General features: G+C 37.1%; 1 protein-coding gene across 5 annotated transcripts in view; it reads left to right on the forward strand.

Moving 5' to 3' along the window:
• Macrod2 (mono-ADP ribosylhydrolase 2) overlaps positions 1-22,505 on the forward strand; it is a 2,207,522-nt gene that overhangs the window by 1,838,168 nt on the left and 346,849 nt on the right. The window lies entirely within an intron of this gene.

A 22,505-nucleotide genomic window follows, 5' to 3' on the forward strand; every position in this document is an offset into this window, starting at 1 on the left:
GAAGGATGTGTGTATGCTTGTAGGAAATATGACACTGGGGTAGATCAAATGGACCCAGGCTAGAATACCTAGTCCTATTAACTATGCTCAGACAAGACTTCACAAGACTCTAGAGTAAATGTCACATGCATAGAGCAGCTGTAGAGTATTAACAATGGAAGGTGTGGTATCATCAGTAATGAAGAGGTGAAACCAGGAAGTTGACAACAGTGAGTTGAGTATTGGGAACTACTCAGGGAGAGAACAGAAAAGTTCTGGTTGGGTAATTGGTATCATAAACATTTCACAGGTTGGAGAACACATGCATGTTGTTATGTAAGAACTAAATTTTGATTTATAGAGATGAAAAAATTATTGTTTAGCAATATTAAGTCACAAAGTATTTTTGAGTTTAGGTTAAGATTAAGACTTCTACAAAATGGTGCATGCATCTAGGTCCTTTTGCAGTGGTTGGAGGCCCTGGTGTGCCCAATCTCTCTGTCTGTCTCTCTCCTATCTCTCTCTGCCTATAAACTAATAAATAAAAATACTTTTTAAAAGAGTTTTCTCATAGCTTTAAGACCATAATATAATAAAATTTGAGTTTCCAGGGTTTAATAAGATGAAGTATGCTGAAGGCAAGAGAAATAGGAATAAGGGGTTTAGGATTTTTATGAAGGAAGAACTGAGCAGCTTTGGTTAATAGTTGCATATGGGAGCAAGCAAGAAAGAAGAAGCTAAGATAGATCCAAGTATTCAAGACTTGTTAATTGAGAAAATGAGAGAAGATTAAAATAATCTTGGAAGATAATGTGTTTGCTTTTAGATATGTTCAATTTAATGTGATTGAGGAAGATTTGAGTTGAAATCCCTACTCAGTAGTTGGCATGTGAGGAGAGAAATTGAAGAACGATGTCAGAAAATCAAGTCATGAGTCATACATCCTCATGAAGTTATTAAACATCCAGAAGCAGATGAGTTTTCCAAGGCAATGTTTCTCAACTGTATCTTGTGTTGTTAAACACTCATTCAACAATGACTTCTGACTGAAGAACTGATGCAAGTGCAACAAGAAAAGCTCTAGCATGCATCCCTGGGATCAGCAGATCACACCATCAAAGCCCTACTGCCCTGGACACTCAGTGCATGGTAACTGATATGTGAGGTAGTGTTAAGTTCTGTGTGCTAACTTTAACACCATGTCTCTCAGTCTCTCAAGAAAGCAAACCTTGGCACAGAAGTGAAGAACAGAAGAATTTCTATTAAAATACTTTTCTCATCCTGCTCTAAATTACTGAGAAAATATATCACTCACATACACTGTAATGTTTATGTGTGTATGTGCATAATGTATGTGTGTATGTATATACATTGTTAATGTATATAATATAGTGTAATAATTTTCCTGTGATAACCTATGATCAGTAGTTGGATAAGAACCATTGCTCAAAAACAAGTTAGAAAAAGAGGGAAAGGACTCTCAAAGTGAATCTTGGGAAAAAGACTCAAGTACTAGATAGGGAAAGTAGTCAGTAGATTAAATTAATGGATGAATAAAGGATGGGAGTGATGGATGATAAATAGGAAAATAATTGTCACAGATGGTAGTATAGGTAGATATATAGAAGGAAGGAAATTAAGAAGTAAGCATTAGGGACTTTAGAGGCATATAAACAAAAGGCAACAGTACCACTGAAGCTCATGTATGTATTTTTGTATGTATGTATGTATGTATATATGGTACCACTGAAGAAAAAATGTTTAAGAAAGAGAAAATACCTCCTAAAATTTACTGCTGTGTATAGTTAAGGAGAAAAGGAGTGAGGCATTTAAAGCTCAGGGTTAAATTTTCCAAGGAGAAGTTCTGCAAAATAAGAAGTGAATAGATAAGATTACATGAATTAACATTCATGTGGAAAATAAGGCACAAAATGGCTCAAGGTTTTTATAAGAACTTGCTTGTAAACAAGTGTGTTGATTATGGAAAAGAGAAATGGATATGTTCAGGAGGAATGCTTGGAAAGCATTTGCAAATGAAGAGAGAATCTTAGAAGTTGAAGCATTCCCAACAAAACTGTGTAATAGGGGTATCATGGGAAATAGCTCTTAAGGTCAAACAAAAAGGTCAGGTTTTAGGATTAGAGTCTGAAACAAGTGCTCTGGTTGAAGGAGACCATTATCACATGAGAGGAACTTCAGCTCAAAAGGTTTGAGAAACCAATCAAAGCTGTGTGGTTTTACAGTCAATATATATCTGGGCAAAGGTAAATTGCACATAGGTTACACTGAGTAGGGGGTTAATGTAAAATTAGGCTCAAAATAATAGTGATTTGAATAAGAATAGGAGCTATGGGGATGGAGGGAAACAAATTGATAAGATATTTAGTACTGATATTTAGTACAGGGCTTTGTGACAAAATCAAAGTGACTGGTATGAGAAAAAAAGGAGATCTCCATCAGCAAATATTTAACAGGTATTCAACAAATCAATCAGTCACACAGGAGTAGGCAAAAATATGTCTCTGTTGGCTCCTGGCAAGTTTTGATCAAGCCAAGTAAGATGTTCTTTCAAAACAAATCCTGGGTTGCAGATACCCTTTCTTAATTTTTCATATGAAAAACATGGCTTTAGTTCTAGATTAGGAAATCAATACTTGATACATTTAATCTCTAGCTCAAGATGTTATGCCATATCTTCAGTGAGAAGAGAGCCAGTAATTAAATAAAACTTAAGGAAATAGGCTACAGAGAGGAGATTAGGAGGGGAAGGGCAGTAAAAATAATGATCTTACAAGGTCAAAGAACAGGACATTTCAGAGCAAAAATTCCAGATCTAGGAAAGTTAGTACCACAAATTACTCACTGGACTTAATACTAATGAGTAAAATTTAGTGCAATAGTGAAAATGGAAATTAAGCTAAAAAGAGACAATAAGTAAGTGCAAGTAAACATAAAAGGGGGAGCATAGACACTGTCTTTAGCAAGCAGGAGCATTGGCAATAGTCTGAATTGTTTTGAGAGCTTCTGAGACCTCCCTGACCAATGAGAACTATATGTTAATACCCTATTGCTGAAGACACCATTTTTTTTTTCAGCTGCAGGATGATGAGTAGTTTATGCTGGAACTGAACTGAAATCTTCTTCCCTGCTTGTTGGTTATTTAGTGCTGGAAGGTGGTATGCAGGATACTGAGGGAGAAAGCACATCAATCATCTTATCCAAGAGTGGTCTCTGCAAGCTAAACAACCAAGAGGCAAGGCAGGATGCACCCACTGGTGCAATCGTGGCATGACTGATACAAGGGTAACTACCTGCTCTCCGGTTGAATATCTGGCCCATTTCATGGGAAGGGATTTATCCTTTATACTGAAGACTCAATCAAAAGCCTATAAGGGAATGTACTACTATTGTTTGGTTAAATGCATATGCTGTATGTTCATCAAATTGCCTTCTAAATCCATGTGTCTATATCCATAGATAAGTGTTGTCATTATCACCTTTGATATGAGAAGCTTCTCTTTGCAGATTATGGTGACTACTGAGGAGATTCAAAACTTGTTGAAGTATTGAGGATGTTACTCCTGAGTGCTCAATAGAGGATGTGACATCTACACTACTCTTTTCAGGACTTAGCTAGCAATGCAACAAAGGATAGACTGCAAGAGTCAGAGGATGGGAAGAAGTGCTGTGGAAAAATAGCATCCAGGCATGATAGGAATGTTAACTTCTTGACCTCACAGTCTAACCTTCACAAGACCCACACAATATTGGACCTCACAAAATTTTGTCATGGATGATAGAGGAAGCATGGGGTCCTCATCCCTCTCTGAGGAGTTATAGACAGTAAGTGGTAGCTGGAGTGTGGGCAACATTTTCTGCAATGGTATAGCAAGTGGTAGGACTCATGTGCTTTCATAAATAATCCCCCACCTTTGCCTATGCAGACAATCCTAAGTAAAGTCAATGGATCCTTACCTCACACAAGGAAAAAAAAAAAGAAAGAGAGAGAGAGAGAGACATCAAAGTAGAAGAGTAACCAGTTGGGAACAGAAGGTAATAGGAGAGAATTGTGATCAAAACACATTAAATATATGTATAAAATTTTCAATAAAAATCAAGTCTGTTTAGCAACAGATACAGAAACCAGGACAAAAGAAAATACATGACAGACATGATATAAGAGTACAGAATGGCATAACAGAAGGTCAGAGAAAGAAGAAGTTGAATACAGGCTTAGAAAGCTGAATCACATCTCTGTTATACCTGCTGCCTTCAAGGACTAAAGTTAAGTTAGCATAATAATGACATTATATTTCAATAGCTTAGAATACTACCTGACACACAGTTAACATTCAATGTCTCTATTAGTCAAGATATGCAAACCACTGTAAACAACTTTATAATTTCAGTGGCTTATCATGACAAGGTTTATTTTCTTTCAAGTCATAGTCAAGTACAGATTACAATGAGAATTTAGCTCCCTGCAATCCTTCAGGCTTTCACAGCTCTCTTACACCTAATAGTCCACCTACCTCCAGGGTCTTTGAGCACACTACTGGATACTCTCTGACAAGCTGAGGAAAAATAAAGAGAAAGAGAGACAGTGGAAGAATATTTGGGAGGGTTCTTCCAATACTTTAAAATATGTTATGTATTTTTGTCTCAATCATTGGCCATAGTTTAATCATATGATTCCTTCTTAAAGTAAGTGAGGCTGAGAAATGCCACCTACCTATAAACCCTGGAGAAATAGAAAGAAGGCAGCTATAATAATTACTGTGATTGCTATCAATAACAGAATCCTAAGATTTTGTTCAAGTTAACTAATGACCAGTCAGGATGAGAGAAAATATGTTTTAATAAAAACAAGACGTGGGAAAATTGTGAATGCCAAAGCAAGTTCTAGGAAACTGAGAAAGAACGCCCATCATCCTGAGAAGAACACACAAACAGGTCAGGAGGAAAGGACAGAACCACATAAATCTAAATGGGGTTTCTTGTAGAGAAACCCATAATTCTAAGTGGGTGTTTCTTGTACAACCATCTTCTACTCCGAAATTTCCTTAATTTCCTTTGGAGTGTCCTCAGATATCTCAAGTTTAACATACCAAAATTCAAACTGACTTCCTCTGCTCCACCAAAAGTGATTGTAACTGGAGCTTTATTCAGTTCCTACTAATGGTGGTGCCTTTCTTCCAGGAGCTGAAATCATAACCCTTGTCATCACTCCTGATACCTCACACCCATACAGCCAATGAACAACCTTCCAAGTGCATCATCTGATCACATCACTAAATTCCACTCACTCCTGCCAGGCTTCTCATCATCTTTCTTCTTTGCTTGTCTATTTCACCTAAATAACACAGTAGGTGGAGATCTTTGCAAATACATGTAAGATACATCACAACTCTATCCTAGCTTACTACCTCTGACTGATATTGTGTCTCAGACTCTGGCTTTCATACCAACTCTCACACACATCAGATATATAATAATGGCTATGGAAATTATGTTCTAGGTATTTTCATGAATGAGGACACTTTAGTCCCAGTCACCTATATGACTAACTCTTAACTCATGTATTTTTTTCATGTATCATATTGCAAACAGAACTGATGGAAATTCCCCCGTGTACTATCTGACAGAAACATCCTCCCTACAATGTGTCCCTACTCAAGCCAGTTTCTTCTACTTCTTCATTTCCCATAAGACATTTATTTCCTCCTTTTGTTAAAAATGGTGAATTTTCATATATGAACATATTGAAAATTTGTCATAGTCCTATCAGGGTACAAGCTTGTGTTTCCTGTACCCCATTCTCATCCCAACATGTGCCCTTCTCAGCGGGGATATCAGTAATCACTGTGGGATCAAGAGTGCAACAGTCAGTGTTTGTACGTGTGGAGGACAATGCCTCAGAGTATGTCCCCATCCTGTGACTCTTACTTTCTTTCCACCACCTATACTGTGATTTTCCCTGATACTTAGGAGGCACGTTATAAGGCTCCTTTAATGTTGGACTTTCATTAGCCTCTCACTTTCTGTTATGATGAGGTTTGAGTCTCCTCAGTATCTAATGCCAACTACCTGGAGAATGTTCTCAGGCTAGTAATGACAGCAGTACTCATATTTAATCTACTTTCCCTATAATGTTTCCTGGACCCTGGCAGAAAAGATAGACATGACTTGTCTCATGCTAGACAATTAAATTTCTTTTCTTAGTATACATTTTTCAGCACTATGAAAGCTAGCCAGCAGGGATGGCTTCCATCACATGGGCCTCCCTGACTAACAGTGGGAAATAACCCAGTTCTGGCTCTGTGATTTAGCAGCAAGAGCCTACTTTTGAGGGTAAAGCTTTATCTATCCCTGCAGGGTGCTTCTTCCAAAACCATTCATTTCTATCTCTATCTCTATCTCTATCTCTATCTCTATCTCTATCTCTATCTCTATCTCTATCTCTATCTCTATCTCTATCTCTATCTATCTATCTATCTATCTATCTATCTATCTATCTATCATCTATTTCTATCTATCTATCTATCTATCTATCTATCTATCTAACATTTTAAGTGATTTGTTTATTTTAATTAGTTAATAAGAGGAAGGTCTCCATGATACCAATTCATGCTGTTATAAGTTTTGAATATTTTCAAACTCTCCTTCCTCCTTACTGCAGTTCTTCCCCAAATCCTTCCACACGTTGCATTTGTCAGCTCTACTTGAGTTGTAGTATGCCCTCCTCATATCCCCTTCTACTTGTCTTTCCAAGCCTCCTTCTAGCCTCCTTATTAGTACTACTGATGCATACTACAACTTATAAACAAATCAAGCTGTTCTATGTTAGGAATCACATATGAGAGAAAAATGTGGTGTTTATCTTTCTGAACTGGTGTAACCTCACTAAGTATGTTTTTTTCCAAGTATATATATGTTCATGAAAATTTCTTTATTTCATCATTTTGTTACTGCTGAATAGAATTCCATTGTATATATGTACCATATCTTCATTATCCATTCATCTGCACTGAATCTATTTCCAGGTTTGAGATCCCAGTGGTTGAGTATTTGTCTTATTCCCTGAGCTACTGGGGTCTTATTCACAAAGTCTTTCTCAAATATATGATCTGCTTATTATATCGATTGTGAAATCTGTCCTTTTCTTCCTCTCTTGAATATTAAACTTGACTAGCTCAGCAGATTTTGCATCTGGTGCACAGTAGAAGTTTAGCAAATGCTAAGTAAATGAATGAGTTAATAAAGTAATATATATTTATAAATAAATGAGGTTTTTTCATGAGCCCCCACACCTCCCACATTGTCTGATAAGCATCATTTTTTGGTTATACTTTGTAAATTATCTGATTAATGGACCTTGCCCCACTATACAGATAGCATAAGCTGTTTAATTTGGTACTTTGGTAAGAGAGAAGTTGCTTTTGTTCATGAATTGCTGATTTATTCTTTTTGCATTGTCAGTATAATTATCTTCTGTGTTTCAAATTGCATCTGAAAATTTAGAGGCCAGCAAGTGGTTGGGAGTGAGGTACATACATCATGTAGAGCTACAGTGATTTTCCCTCTCTCTCTCTCTCTCTCTCTCTCTCTCTCTCTCTCTCTCTCTCTCTCTCTCTGACTCATCTGGAAAAGCCTTAATTAAGTATTTATTCTTATACTGCAAGATCCAAAAAACTTAACTACCATTAAGCTGTCTACAGAGGCAAAACGAAATGGAGAATTAAGGCAATTATCAGGATGATATGAACCAGAGAAAACATGTTTGCCTCAATCTGTATGTTTCTGGAGACTTATTTTCAACCCAAATTATCTAACTAATCCCCTCTTTAATATACACTGCATTTCACACAGATAGATAGTAATGTAGTACAAGGAAGGGCAGCCCATGATGCGAGCAATCAGCATGAGAAGAAACTCACCATCCCAGGCATAGATGGATATTTTTCCTATTTTTTAATAAACTTTGTTGCTATAGAGCATAGTGGGGGAATGTTTTTTTGAAGAAATTCTGAAAATTAACTATTGGCTTATTAAAGATGGGCTTTGACACCTGCCCCCCTTTTCATCTTGAGTAAAATTTACTCTTCAGTTTGAACTTCTTTTAGCTTCTCTTTCGGCTGTAACTTTAGATCCATGTTTCAATACCCAATGGGTATGGGGCTGGATAGAAGGCTCAGCAGTTATAGGCCCTTGCTTGCAAAACCTGAGGGCCCAAATTCAATTCCCTAATATTCACGTAGAGCTACCTGGAGTTAGTTTGCAAGAAGCCCTAGTGTGCCCGTACTCTTACTCTGTCTATTTTTTCTCTACGTGTCTCCTTTCTCTCAAATAAATAAATAAATAAAACAGTGGGTAAATAATCAGGGTATTTACCATCATATATCATGCCAGTGTCAATGGAAAGATACAGATACAATTGGCAAGAACATGGGCCATTTCTGGCTTATAGGAAAGCTATTTCCCTGGGGTATGCCAATTGTAACTGGGATGGTAAAGAATTTGTAGGTGGATTCACTCCTCTTGTGCAGCTTGCTAAGTAGCTTGTCAGATCAATGGATATTTTTTCAAGGTAGGGCCTCCCTCTAGTCCAGGCTGAACAGGAATTCACTATGTAGTCTCAGGGTCATCTCAAACACATGATGATCCTCTTATCTTTGCCTCCCAAGTGCTGGAGTTAAAGGGATGCACCACCACATCCAGTCAGGCTTTTGTTTGTTATCTTCATTCTTTTCCCCAAAGATATTTCCCAATGAAACTGTTTACTAAATTCAAAATTTGGCATAAAAACAATACTCCCTAGTCCCTTGCCAATCACTGTCAGCTTCAATATCAGAATAAATGAAAGGCAGAGGAGAACTTGAGAAGAGCTGCTTCAGTGTTGCTTTCTGAGTAACTGATCCTCGATGGCTAGCCACATATGCGCCTTCTTGATGCAGAAGGATGCAATTGTATGGCCTACATCTCTCTTTTCTATGATGTTGACTGCATTGATGACTGCTGTCTTCAGAACACTACTCATCATCAGTGGCTGTCCTTCTGGAAACCACCATTCATTCTGAATTTCCATGTTAATTTTTTTCTTGGATGTGCAAACTTTTTTTCAAGGCCAAAGTTTGCCCTAGAGATTGAGAATGATTAGCCATTACTTGTGCCAAAAATTACAAAATGTTTTCACAAAATAAAAGGTGATTGCATCTAGGTCTGTTTATGTTTTAAAAATTAAACTCAAACTAAGGTACTATTCTTTTCCCACAGTAAGATAATGAGGAAGTAGTATGATTTGTGTTACTTTGTCATAACACATAGTATATTGAGATTAGAAAGTAGGAGGAAAAATAATAATGTGTATCTGACAAACATGGACTGAAATATTTGCAAACCTTTCAAACATTTACTAACACATGCTATATGTACTATTTTATTTATTTATTTTTAATTTGCTGCTGCAAACAAACTCCAGTTGCATGTGTGACTGTGCATCTAGCTTTATGTGGAGAGTGGGGAACTGAATTTGGGTTGTTAGGCTTTGCAGACAGGTGCCCTTAACATCTGAGCCACCTCTCTAGCCCTATATGTACTACTTTATGTGTTGTAATATTTTTTGTTAAGTGCTTTCTTGGGGAAAAATACAAGAGATGCTTTCCTTTTCACCCATATCTTTGAATGTCCTCAATATTCTCCTTAGGCATGGCACCACTTGACAAATAATTATATCCCTTCAGCATGAATATCTATGATGTGACAGAAAACTGGAGTTTTTATAGTCTACATAGGGAGCAAAGAATACTGTGAAAACATCTTCGTGGCCCATAAATTCTCTCCTGGAGTTTTTATGATCTGGGAATTGAAAAGAGAAAATGACACATAGGCAAAGGAATTGAAAGTTGTTTTATGGTGGTAGAAGTGTGTCTCTTTGTGCTCTGGACATGTGATTTGCCTTTGTATGTTATATTTGGTTTATGTCAAATATATTATTTAAAAAAATGAAGGTTCTGCCTTCCAAATCTATTTGGCTCTGTTTTGCTAAATAGAATCTGTGATCATGTCAACATTCCATGAATCCTCAAAACCTCGGTCTTAATGTGCATCTTTAAGTTACAGAATAATCATCTAGTGATGGAGAAATGGCTTAGCAGTTAAGGTACTTGCCTGAAAAGCCTAAGAACCCCTGTTCGATCTGTCTCCAGATCCCTTGTAAGCCAGACACACAAAGGTGAGGTAAGCACAAGGCTGCACATGCCCACTAGGTGGTGCAAGCATCTGAAGTTCAACTGCAGTGGCTGAGGCCCTGGCAACCCAATTCACTCTCTTTTTGCACACTCTCTTTCTCTTTCTAAAAAATAATAAAATAAAATTTAAAAGTATAATTGTTTAATTGAAACATTATCATCTAGTTGATTATAAATATTGATAACTATAAATAGAGATGCTGCTTTTAATATTTGTTCTAACAGTTCACAGTTTGGAATAATTTTTGTATATTGTCTGATCTTCAGAGTAGCTCTTCTCTTTGGTTCTATTATAGGACAGATCTTCCATGTCAGGGCTCTGAGGGCAGGCAGCAGCCTGCCCTGCTTTTGAAGCAAGTATAGACTGGATATGAATACTTCTGCAAATTCAAGATGTGTTCCATTTTATGAAGAGTTTGAGTATATCTTATCTCTATTATTAAGTGCTTTCTTTTATACAAAACTGCTTTCAGAAAATGAATTTAAATCCTTTTAGATTTCGATATTTTTATACTTTCAACACCAAGGAAAAGATATCATTTCCTTTAAAGAACCCTCTAAATTACCTAACTAGAGGCCCTTTAAACTGTTTTTGTTCAGATATCTTTTGGAAATAGTTCAAGAGAAAAGTCTAGCATGTTGTTCCCATAATCAGTTGGAGAAAACAAAAACTCTACTGCTGTCAAGACAAATATGTTCCCTTTTAACTATAATTTCTCTCATAGCAATGACAAGCAGAGGATAAACACACACACACACACACACACACACACACACACACACACACACACACATCTACTCCAGTCTAAGCAGAAAAAATGTGGATCCTGCCCAGTCTTATTACTCTCTCAAAGACCCAACTTCAAAAGTATATGGATTGCTGGGCATGGTGGTGCACGCCTTTAAGCCCAGCACTTGGAAGGCAGAGGTAGGAGGATCGTCAGGAGTTCAAGGCCACCCTGAGACTACAGAGTTAATTCCAGGTCATCCTGGACCAGAGTGAGACCCAGCTTCAAAAAACCAAAAAGAAAAAAAAAAAGAGAGAGAGAGAGATGGATGCACCATTTCTGCAAGATGCTATTTTTCATTACATGGGTTCTTCCTCAAAGAGCCTTTCCATCTTAGGTGAAACAGGCTCCATTGTCATTTATTGCATTATTATTTTTATTGCATATTTGTACCTCCCCCACCATGGATTAATTTTTTTTCATTTTGTTGGGCTTTTTTTTTTTTTATTCTTTGTGCTTATAAAAAAAAAAAAGCATGTCCTGGAAATATCACTCAAAACCCAGAATTTTGAAGCTTTCTTACTGTAATAATGGTTAGTGTTTAATTTCAGTGTGAATATTACCCTTGCAGCATACTATACCATCTTTAGATACATATGGAAGAGATATAAGCATTAGGTTTGCATAGGGGGGGGAGTAATGGTGCTGGGTGAAAATAGGAAGAGGTGTGTGTATGTGTGCATACTTTGACTAAGGCAAACCAATTAATAATACTAGGCAATGCAAATAAAATTGACCAGGCAAGGAATTTGAGAACTCTTATCTTAGGTGACAATGATTGTAAGGAATATGTGATGTGTGGGTGTATAGCAAAAAAGCAATATTTTAAATTAGACCCTCTCATTTCTGTATACAAATACTCAACCAAAATCAGATTATGGAAGGAAAAGGATTTAATTTGACTTAAAAGTTCCAGAAGGTAGAATCTATTATGACAGGGAAGGCATGGAAAGCAAGAACCAGAAACCTGGATCACACCATCAAAATGATGGAGAGGAAGCAGAGAGCCAATGGAATGTAGAGCCAAACTATATAACCCCTAGGCCCACTTCTAGAGACCCATTTTCTTCAGCAATGTTCCATCCCCTTAAGGTTCCACAGCCTTGTCAAACAGTGCCACTAACTGGAGACCGGGCTGAGTATTCAAGTGCATGACCTCATAAGGGGTATTTTATATTAAACCACAACAAACCTTAATTAAATATGAGAGGTTTAAATATATAAATTTGTAGTCCAAAATGAACTCTAGAATGATGCTTGGTAAGCAATTACCAACACTATCAAGATTTCCACAGGTTCCAAAGGTTATGTTATCCTTTCCTCCTCAGACAAAGCCTACAGTATCTATTTGCCCTAGAATATGCTTCATCTTCTAATTGCTATACTAAAGTTTCAAAGACTCCCCTAGGCAAAGCCATTTCTTTCTCTATGCTTGTCTTGTTCAAGAACATCAGTTTTCCTACTAAGCTGCTAGACACTTGAGGGCAGAGACACCTCATTTTCATCTTTGCTTTACCTCGTAGTCCATCATGTGCCCAAACATATATGTTCTCAATAAATGCTTGTTATATGAAAGCCTTGAGAAAGCAAAATTTTTACCTCATTCATCCATGTGTGATCAGGCCCAGCAACAGGCAGTGTCTCATACCTAATTAACGTTTATGAAAGGAGACTGGAAGGGCACAGCAGGAGATAAACTCTAACATCTCCAAGTATTAGATTGGAGGGAAAAGTAAATCCTCCAGGCAAGCATCCCCTGTTTCCCTACTTAACCACTCTGAATGAACAGATAAAATCAACTGCTCTTCGCCCATTGGAGACTACATGGTACTGGTGCTGCTAGGTGCTACCCTAATTATTTAATTATTACCCACTTCTGTCCCCTTATCACCTTCTTCACACATTATCCTTGTTTTGGGTTAATGTACTTTTTGATCATCTTCCTTAGTAGCCTTTGCCACTGATCACAACACCATAGTGGCACTATGGCTTATTCCTTGCCAGGCCCAACACAAGCCCTGTCTATGAAGAGGCACTTGGGGGGCAGAATGAAAACACAGGGTAAGGAGATGCCATCTGCATTTCCTAGTACATAGCTCAATTACTTGATTGATTTGAAACACTTTAAAAAACATTTCTAAGCAAAGCAAATTAGAAGAGTGTTTTATAATGTATTCAGTTTAATTAAAACTGCACTAAGTGGAGTACTTTGCTTCTCGGTTTCAGGAAAGAAATAAAGAAAGAAACAAATCATGAGGCCACATATCATATTGATTTTTAACCCCTGAAGCAGGAGTAAAATATCATCATTAAAGGTTACATCATGTAGGGAGACACAGTTCACCTCTTTAAAAGGTTTGCTATAATTACAATATAGAAGATCTAGGGAGCATTAGGAAGGGGGCTTTTGGGCAAAGCTGGTAACATATTTTTAATTTGAATAACCAGCAACATCTGCTCTTTGTTGCATACAAAAATGTTTTTACCATCTGAAGGGAAAAGAAAAATCTGCCACAGTTCCAGATAAATGTTTAAGCTTAAGAACAAGTGGAAAAGATGTAATGTACATGCAGGTCTCTGTTGTTGAAGCGAATGTATCAACAGCCTCCTGGTGCCCAACTTTTCCAAGTTTGTATAATTTAAGATGTTAACCTGGATTCTCCCTGTCACATGTCAGATTGCTGCCACCAGGTTCTGCTCTTCCTAGCCCAGATGCCTGTCAATTAACAAATGCAAGCAGGCTTCCAACTTGGTAGTCATCTGATGAAAGTCTCAAATTTGCATGGGTAATTATGATTTATTTAAATGCATTTTGTTTGCATTGCTCTTGTCTCAGTTTCTTCAAAGCCAATTACTGATAAATTGATTGAATTGGTTTGATTTTTGAAGACATTTAGAGCTTTAGAACATGAACCCCTAGCATAATTCTTTTAAACATAAAATTAAAAACAAAATAGAATGAAGGGAGCAACTTTTGTAATCCTGTTTGGCTATTGTCTTTGGAAGTTTTGTAGCATTCAACCAAGCAGTTAAAAGTCCTGAAATAGGAACTGAAAATATGGCTTAGTGTTTAAGGCACTTGCAGGCAAAGCCAATAGACTCAGGCTTGCTATCCCATTGCCCACATAAAGCCAGATGCACAAGGTGGCACATGTGTCTGGACTTAATTCACAGTGGCTAGAGGCCCTGGCATGCTCATCCCTCTTCTCTCTCATAAAGAAATAAAATACATAATTTTTAACTCTTGAAATGGGCCAGGCATGGTGGTTTATCCCAGCACTCTGGTGGGAGAGGTAGGAGGATTGTTGTGAGTTCTAGGTCAGTCTTTAGACTACATAAGTCCACTTGGGCTAGAGTGAGACTGTACCTCAAAAAAACAAAAATGGAAACAATGATAGGAGAGATCAGAGTAAATCAATTGAGTTTAGTTTCAGCTCTATTTCTTGTCACTCATGAATAATGACATAAACGTTCTAATTCCATTGGATTCCTATTGCTAGACTTGACACATTGTATGCCACTGCCCTATGTCACGGGGCATCCTTCTTTGTATCGTGAATATATTGATATCCTTACTTAAATTTTCTTGGAATAATCCAAAATTTACCAGCATAATAGTGAATTTGATTATGTGCCCTAGAAAATATGCCTCCATGAGTATCTTTATCAGTTTCTGTTGCTATAACAAAACTCCACAAATGAAGTGGCCTTTTTCTAGAGACTTGAAGTGCATGATAGGGGGCAGCAGATTCTGCTCATGGAAAGCTTAGCTTCTCTGTGTTCTTCTATGGAGGAAAGAGAGAGAGGAAGAAAGGTTAATCCAATTATATTCCTGTGCTCAAGATCTCTTTAAGCCTGATTATCTTCCAAATAACCCCCCTCCCAACTTCCAAATAATACCACATTAGAGGTCAGGACATGTCCACAGGAATAATAAGCCACAAAAATTCACTTAATATCAATGAGATGTTCACCTCATATCTCTTCCTAACCCACACTAACAAAGGACCTCCAAATATTGTCATTCTCTTTTTATAATCAATGCCATAGAATCAATAAATTGCCACCAATTTCTTAGCCTGGGAAGTTGCCTTAAAAATTGTAAGCAGGAACTGGAGAGATGGCTTAGCAGTTAAGCACTTGCCTGTGAAGCCTAAGGACCCCAGTTCGAGGCTCAATTCCCCAGAACCCACGTTATCCAGATGCACAAGGGAGCTCATGCATCTGGAGTTCGTTAGCAGTGGCTGGAAGCCCTGGTGTGCTCATTCTCTCTCTCTCTCTCTCTCTTTCTCTCTCTGTCACACTCAAATAAATAAATAAAAATGAACAAAAAAATTTAAAAAAATTGTAAGCAGGACTGGAGAGATGGCTTTGCAGTTCAGTGCTTGCCTATGAAGCCTAAGGACCCAGGTTCAAAGCTCCATTCCCCAGGACCCACATTAGCCAGATGCATAAGGGGGCGCATGCATCTGGAGTTCGTTTGCAGTGGGTAGAAGCCCTGGTGTGCCCATTCTCTCTCTCTCTCCCTCTGCCTCTTTCTCTCTCTGTCTGTCACTCTCAAATAAATAAAGAAAAAAGTTTTTTTAAAAATGTAAGCAAAAAAGTATTAACTTCTTAAGTTTGATGATATTCTTTGTGAATTGCCAGCAACTCATCTCTGAAATACATTCTAGGGAGTGTCTCAGAAAGCCATTTCAGAATAATCTACGTAAATCTATTTGTAAAAGGACCCTATCAATAATCATCTTACCATCCCACAGACAAAGGTGCTAAAAGATAACCTCTGTGGAAACCCACTAATTCCTGAATGGGTACTTCTAGTAAGAGTATAATTAATCCATGCCAAAAATTAAAACTAAGAAAAGAAGAAAGATAATCTAATACTTGTGATTTTAAATATTACTAATGGGCCTGGAAGTAAAAATAATTGCTATTTAATTACAGAAATGTGTGTGTACTTGGATGCACAAATGCCTGATAGAAGATAATGACATCAGACACAGAAAATATTCTGTGGCTTCTGGGAACATTTGACAATAATTTACATTTTTAATTGAGTTGCTATGAAAGGCTCATTGTGCAATTACATGTTCACTTAGGTGCTCATATAGATACTAGAAATAATCTTTTCTTCACTTGTACCTATTTGTCTAAATTGTTGCAGCAGAAAAAAATATCTGTGAATTTACTTATGTTGGACTTTTAATGTGATTGCACTTTAGCATGTGTTCCAGCACTTTTTGCCCTCAGGTCTGATGGTGCAGGCTTGCTCTAAGCACCATTTCAGTGCAGGCTATTTATGGAACAATATTGCCCTCTGGCAGCAAGGCATCCAATGGTTTTAATAACTGTTTTATGTCATTTTGACAGGTTTTAAACCAGTCACACCCAGCAGTTTAAGCCAGAAAGGAAACATCAGCAAATGCTTCCAGAAGTTTTATATTACAAAACTTGTATGTGTGTGCATGTTAGGAAAAATGCTAGTATTCTTGCTTGAAAGCAAAGCTGCTCTTCACAGGAGCCAATCTGAATTTTAGCCATGATAGAGCTTCAGAAAAGCGCAAATAATAATAACGTCATTGTGCTCAGTATGTAAGAAAAGGATAAAAACCTTCTCCCTCTAAGAGACTCATTAGCTGGAGTTCTACAAATATCAGCCCTAGTGAGCAGATCCAAAGCATTTCTTGTAGCACATGTTCAAACACTCATAGGATCAGAAAGGGACTGTGGAGTTATGTCTGATCCCTTTGAGTGAATTACCTTGAGGAGTATCTGTGCTGCAGAAAGAAGACCTGGAGCTGCTCAGTGAAGCTACAGAAACCAAAAACATGGCAGCAGGTATCCATTCCTGAAGGGTTTTCTAGGTGCTGTTCAGCCACTTACTTAAAAAGGGGACACTGATGGAGAGCTAGATGTATTTTGCTAGCTGTGTCTGGGTTTGCAAGGAAATGGGCTCTGGTATATTTAAAGAGCAGCTTCCATGGACAGCTGAGACAGGCATAGCTCTATACAGTCCAAGTTTCCCACTCCAGTGGCAGTTGCTGAAAGCATTTTTCTGATTACAGAAAGTAAATCTGGAGACTTAAGTCATCCCCTCCTTTCTGTCCACTGGGAAATAGGTCATCCCCATATTACATTCTGATACAACCTCTAAATGAGTTTTTAAACACAAATAAGATTATGATAATTCTTTGCTCAGAACATTCCAGTGGTTCTTTTAACACTCTAAATAGTTCTAAAATTCATATTGTGACCAAGAATGACCTTTTAGGATTCAGACCTTGTTCATCTCTTCTGTGTTTCCTCCTTCTACTCTCTGCACAGATCACTTGTTGTTGTTATTATTATTATTGTTGTTGTTGTTGTTATTACTATTATTATTATCATCATCATCATCTTACTTGCTATCCTTCTTCTGGAATACCACTTCTACCCTTATACCAGTTCTTTGATAAGTAGCCTGTCACTACTAAGTTCCTTCACAAATGTTACTTTCTCAAAGCCCTCTTCTTTATCCACTGTGTTTTAAATTGCCCTTTATTCTCTGTAGGCTGTTGCCTTTGACCTTCAGTACAAACTCCCATTCATTTGTCATCTGGATGCTAATCCCAACAATGTAGATTTTATATGAAATTGCTAGCATATCATAATTATTATCTTTTAGTACAAACAAGCAAGCTCCTATTGGTAGTTCAAACACTGAGGCCAGGGCTGTGTTATCTCCTGTCCAAATTTATAATTCAGCTGCCACTCTCCCAACTGGCCTTGTCTATAAAATCTTACATATGTATGGTTTGACTTCTGAAGTTATATGATGACTGTATTTATCAAAGGGATGTGATCTCATTTGCATTATAAAAGCATTCATTATAGCACAGTGCATCTTAAGGTTATAAATGCATAGAAAATAAACATGCTGGAATGATGTATGCAAATTAGTCTTGATAGTATAAGAGATTTTTATTTTTCAATTTTATATTTTATGTTTGATTTTTTTCTCACATATTGTTTACATATATTTATGATTCTTGTGTTAAAGGAAGAAAGATCAGAAGTTAATAGGATTCCAAAATGAAATAAACTGTATGTTTGCAATAACAAGAAATATATAACAAGATAGACATATCAGATATAAACATGCTTATATTTATATAAATAGATGACAGACTTCATATTCCATATGACTCCATTCAATATTGCAGTTAAAATCTGTGTAATGTGAATATTTGCACTTTTAGGCTTTTAAAAAAGTAGATAAAATCAAATACACATATTTTGTTTTTGATATCCCTCATGCAACCAATAAATGTTCTGAAAAGAGAATAACTCAGAGAAGAAAATGTGGAAAAATCAATATTATCCTTATTTCTCTACCTGAAGACACTATGAAAATAATTATCATATTTCTCTGATGTTTTATTTATGAGCTTCCCCCTTTCTCATTCAAGCATGTATTTTAGTATGAGTCTATGTGTTCCCATTGGCAACTTTTGGTGACAATTCTCATGTAGAGATTTATTTCTGAGAAGCAAAGCTTTATGCCATTCCTTTTTATGGCTTCCTTTTCACTGTTTAACTCTTAGTGTTCTTTCTTCAAAATAAGGGACTCAGTGGCTTTTTACAAGGAATAGACTTTGATTTCTGTCTATTGGACTTAATACCCCAGAGTTGAAACAGGCTATATTCTTTTTATGTGCCTTAATTCAGGAATTGGTTATTTCACAAATACTATGATAACAATGACAACTGACATAAAAGTCAAGTAATGTGTTTTTCCTATATTTTATTTATTTATTTGAGAGAGAGAGAGAAAGAATGGACACGCCAGGGCCTCCAGCCACAGAAAATTAACTCCAGACACATGTGCCACCTTGTACATCTGGTTTACCTGGGTCCTGGAGAGTGGAACCAGGGTCCTTTGGTTCTGAAGGCAAGCGTCTTAACTGCTAAGCAATCTCTCCATCCCTCAAGTAATTCTTTTAAAAACTAACATAGTTATTGGCTAGTTGTTTCTTCTTTAAGAACTGTTCACTTTAGTCTCCCATCTATCAATTGTCAGGTTTCTTTGGTGCTATATTTTTGCAGGTCTTTATGTATTCTGTATATTAGTCTTCTATCTGAAGTATAGCTGTCAAACATTTTCTTCCATCTTGTTGCTAACTGCTAGCTCTGCTGATAGTTTCCTTTGCTGGGCAGAACCTTTTTAATTTTATGTAATTCCTTTGCCAATTCTTTCTTTCCATCATCACAGATACATTCAAAAGGTATACAGATAGTAATATGCTTCTCACTTGAAAATAACACTTATAAGATGTATAATGTGTAATATAAATGAATGACAAAATATAGTAGCTGACAAAATTGTCATTAAGCTCTAATCATTGCCACAAAGAATTAATGAAAATTCAAAGCTATCCTGTTCTGAGAAATAACAAAAATCATCCTTCTTGAACAAGTTTGTCATTCTCCAATGAAGATAATGTTGTCGAGCATGAGTCCTGGTTTCTTAGCTTTTCTTAGCTGTCTGAGGAGAAGATTCCTTTATCTCAAAAAGTTTAAGTAGCTGAGGACTACCCTCAAACCCCATCTGAGGATGGACAATCAGAAAAAGATATGTTTTCCCAAACAAAGCTTTGTGAACTCCCAAAGAAAGAAGTCATACCTGTCTTTTATTATCTCTAGGTAGATAAAGTTATAATGTCATTGAAAATAATCCTCATTTGAGCTATTGTAATGGAAATTTTCCTACTTCACAAACCATGTCAAAATATCATAGTTCTGGGCTGGAGAGATGGCTTAGTGGTTAAGCGCTTGCCTGTGAAGCCTAAGGACCCTGGTTCGAGGCTCGGTTCCCCAGGACCCACGTTAGCCAGATGCACAAGGGGGCGCACGCATCTGGAGTTCGTTTGAAAAGGCTGGAAGCCCTGGCGCGCCCATTCTCTCTCTCTCCCTCTATCTGTCTTTATCTCTGTGTCTGTCGCTCTCAAATAAATAAATAAAATTTTTTTAAAAATCATAGTTCTAAAACATTTATTGCATCTTCTGGTCCACTGACCTAGGATGTCTCTCCACCTGGTGTGCCCATGCACAACTGGTTAGTATAGCCTTGTTCACATGGTAGCAAAAGGGATCCACCCAACAAAGAGGACAAAGTTCATCACACAAATTCTCTTCAGGTCTCTCATTGAATCAGTTTTATTGCCATATGACTGCCATGACCAAATCCTGACAAAAGGAAAAATGCTTTTCGACCTCTCATGGTAGGAGCTACAAGAATTTGTATGCATTTTGATGATATACGAGGAACACCAAAAGAGACTAGCTTTTACTCTTTTCTATAATAAAGGTTACTCTATATAGGGAGTAAACTGAAATTTATTTTGTCTTCCATTTTTTATCAAACCTTGCATAGACCATCTTTTGGGAGGAGTAGCCGGGCTCGTTCACGTTCCCCATTCTAAGAATGCAGGTAACAATTACGCAATGTCTGACAACTGCAACTTGTGTACACATGACCCAGCAGAAGCCATCTGTAGCAGACAGCTTCAGGTTCACTGAGATGAACTTCCAGACCAGGCACAGTTATGGAGGAAGGGATATTTATTGAAGCCTACAGATCCAGGAGGCATTCTATAATGGCAGAAGAAGCTGGCCTGCCTTCACAGGCCCAAGCAGAGAGAGAGAGTCACAAGACAAAAGACAAAAACCACACAGCAAACTTCAGGAACTCCAAGAGGAACTCCGGCACTTTGTATATCTTTAGATTGGAATCTCAAATCCACCACCACACTTTAGGACTAGGCCACCCAGTAACACCTCCTCCAGCCAGGTGGCTGCAGATCCAAACTACAAATAAAACTCTGAATATATTGGGAGCCATCTGTTCAAACTACCAAGCCATCTATACTATATTCTTAGTAGATAGTAAGTATATGGATTGATTGCAATAATTTATTGGCTATATCTATGGCAGTGTTTGTTCTAACTCATCTTTGCTTGAAACTTATGCCATTCTTTCACAAATGAAGAAAAACTTACTTAACGCATAGAAAATCAGTTTACGCTTTGCACAGATTCCTGTAGTTCTTCATTTCTTTTACATTGGAATGCTTGTCACTTTTTTTTATATAAAAGATGAAGTCATCTTAGTCAACTCTCACAGATTGTGTTTGTGCACATTCCTATTTACATCTTCAAATTGTTACAACTTCAAAGTATCTCTTCCAGGGCTGGTGAAATGGCTCAGCTGTTAAGGAACTTGCCTGCAAAGCCCAGGTTTGGTTCCCCAGCACCCACATAAAGCCAGGTACACTGAGTAGCCCATAAATCTGGAGTTTGTTTGCAACAGCTGGAGGCCCTGGTGTGCCTATTCACTCTCTCTCTATCTCTTTCCTAATTAATTAATTAATTGAAGTATCTGTTCCATGCTGTTTGATGTTTCCTAATCTAAGATCTCTTTGGTCTCCATTTTGTGTGAATTTCTTTACCTCTTAAATTTGACTGTGTAAATTGTTTTCTTCCTGATCTCTCCTAATCCCTTTAACCACTAATTGCCAAAGATTTCATAAACCACTAGGTTGATTTATTTCCATGTTCAGCAAGGTATTTCATCCTCTGAAATTGACCTGAAACACTTAAGAAAAAAAAAAAAAAAGATAAGGTCAGTCATCTTGGATGTAGATGGTAGTAGAACTTGTTGCACAGAAGAATGGAAATGAACATGAAAACAAAAACAAAACAAAAAAGAAGAGAAAAAAAAGGATATGTTTCCAGAAGAAAACAAGGTGGCATAAACAGTGTGTATGTGTAAATAAACAGAAATTAAAGTATTACAGAAAAAAAATATAAAAAATGAGAAATTAAAGGTATAGATTTAAAATACTACAGAACCTAGCATTGAGTCCCTGTATTGACTTCATTTCAAAGACCAGAAAAGAATCTAAATTTCCTACTTGAGAAGAAATATGTAAAAAGTAAAGAAAGTCAGAAAGGGTTTAACAGTGTTGATCTCATCTGGAGAGAGTACTATTTGTAAATTTAGAAAACATTTATTTTTCACTGATTATTGGCTCCCTTTCTTTAAACTATTGAATTTCTCAGTTGGACACACAAGCTTATCAATGTGTACACAGACACACAAAGATGGTTTTGATTACTTCAGGAAAATTGCCCACAGATTTCTCATTTTATCTCTGCTTGTTTAAATCCTTCAAGAAAAGTTGAAAGAAAGATTTCTTAAATCAAGTTCAAAGTAGTTGTCATATCTATGCCTAGGGAACACTGTGATTGGATATTAAAGAAATTAGGGGGTAAATAGAGTGTACCCTAATTGAACTTGAAAAATTGACTCACTGGGTGTGGTGGTTTGAATTATGTGACCCCATAATCTGGTGACAATTTGGGAATTGAAGCCTCCCAGAGGTAATGAATTGCTGGGGGTAGGCTTGTAGGTGTTATAGCCAGCTTGCCCTTACTAATGTTTGCCACACTC

Source organism: Jaculus jaculus, chromosome 8 (genome assembly GCF_020740685.1).
Source record: "Jaculus jaculus isolate mJacJac1 chromosome 8, mJacJac1.mat.Y.cur, whole genome shotgun sequence".
In the NCBI taxonomy this organism is placed as follows: Eukaryota; Metazoa; Chordata; class Mammalia; order Rodentia; family Dipodidae; genus Jaculus; species Jaculus jaculus.